At 49.3% G+C, this 1,476-nt stretch overlaps 1 pseudogene; it reads right to left on the minus strand.

Annotated features, from left to right (window-relative positions):
• Positions 1-632: 632 nt before the first annotated feature.
• Positions 633-1,178, minus strand: LOC111537038 (annotated as a pseudogene).
• Positions 1,179-1,476: the final 298 nt, after the last annotated feature.

Raw genomic sequence — 1,476 nt, forward strand, 5'->3', positions numbered from 1 at the left:
ATGAACTATTACATTCGCTAAATGGTTTTTCTCATCCTAAAGAAACCCCACAAGCTTCCTTTTACATTTGAGAAACTCTTGTCCAAGAACACATTGATAAGCTACTGTTTTTCCCCCTGACTAAAAGAAACTATGTCACATAGAAAAGGACTTTCTCACCAACAGCTCTAAGCTGAGGCCTATCAAGACTCTTTCTCTGCTTCACCTCCATGTAACTGTCACCAGGCAGTTCCTTTGGCTGTCAGGGGCTCTGTATGTGTGTGCTGATACCAGAGTCAGAGCAAGAGCCCTGATCCATTGGCCCTTCACGCTCACTCTGCGGAAGAACGCCCTGGCAGATCCTTCACCAAAAGCTAGTGACTTTGCAAAAGTGATGCAGTCCTTGTTCTGGCTAGGCTATACCATCTCGTGAGCCCAAGCAGAGTCTCCAAACATGTTGGATTCTGCTGCTGCTGAGAAGACACACACCCCAGGGTGCTAGCTGGGGAGTGAATGCAGAAGCAAGACACCACAGAGAGGTTGGACACTTGGGTTGTGTGATTCAGGACACACTGGATAAGTCCAAGGGTGGACGGAAGAACGGGGAGGAGAAGACTGAATTCTAAATAACATCTCAGAAGGCCAGAGTCCCATTAGATGGGCTCTGGATTGAGCTTTTCTGCCAGGAAGGTATTCACAAAAGCCTCTACAATGGCAGGGGTGATCTCCTCCCATGTCCATCACATACTCAGTCAGTGCTGACATGTCCAGGATAGTGAGCAAAGGGGCAGCCTCAGGAGGGTTGGTGTAACCTTGCAGGAAGTCAATCATGTCATCCTCCCCAGGTACAAAAAATGGAAGTGATGCTCCTTCTCTTTGGCTTTGCACTTGGCAATGATTTTCTCAGCTATTGGCTGAATCAGCTGCTTGGCTTCCTGGGACTCTCTGTCATCCTCAGAATCTATAAAACGGAGGAGGTAGGGGCCAGTTGAGCTGCACAGTGTTGGAGTCAGAGAGCTTCAGCGTGGGCTTGGGTGCCATGGGAACTCCCAGCCGTCCTCGTCGTTAAGCACCTCCACTCACCCCGCCACATGATCACCTCGTCCTGTGGGTCCAGCATAACGAGCATGAGGAATGCCTTGGATTCTATGCAGCCAGTTGGGGTGTGACCTCCAGGCCTCTTCAGTATAGGGGATAATGAGTCAGAACCTTTCACTGAAGTACTGTTTGAAGGACTCTTCTGATCTGTCTTCACCAACTAAGATACTCTCAAAGTTCTGGCCTGCCTCCTTGATCTTCCAATAAGATTCCACAAGGACCTGGGTGAGGCTTTGGCAGGATGAACACCCATGTGCAGAGAAATAGGGTCCTATGTAAGACCTTTCCGGGCTGCTGCTCTCCTGGAACTGTGAGTCATTTCTAAGGAAGGGACCTGCAATGACTTCCCTGAAGAATTTAGGTCCCCAAGGGAATTCCATACCTTCGGGGTAATCTCAG

The sequence above is a fragment of the Piliocolobus tephrosceles genome, chromosome 1 (assembly GCF_002776525.5).
Source record: "Piliocolobus tephrosceles isolate RC106 chromosome 1, ASM277652v3, whole genome shotgun sequence".
NCBI classification, from domain to species: domain Eukaryota; kingdom Metazoa; phylum Chordata; class Mammalia; order Primates; family Cercopithecidae; genus Piliocolobus; species Piliocolobus tephrosceles.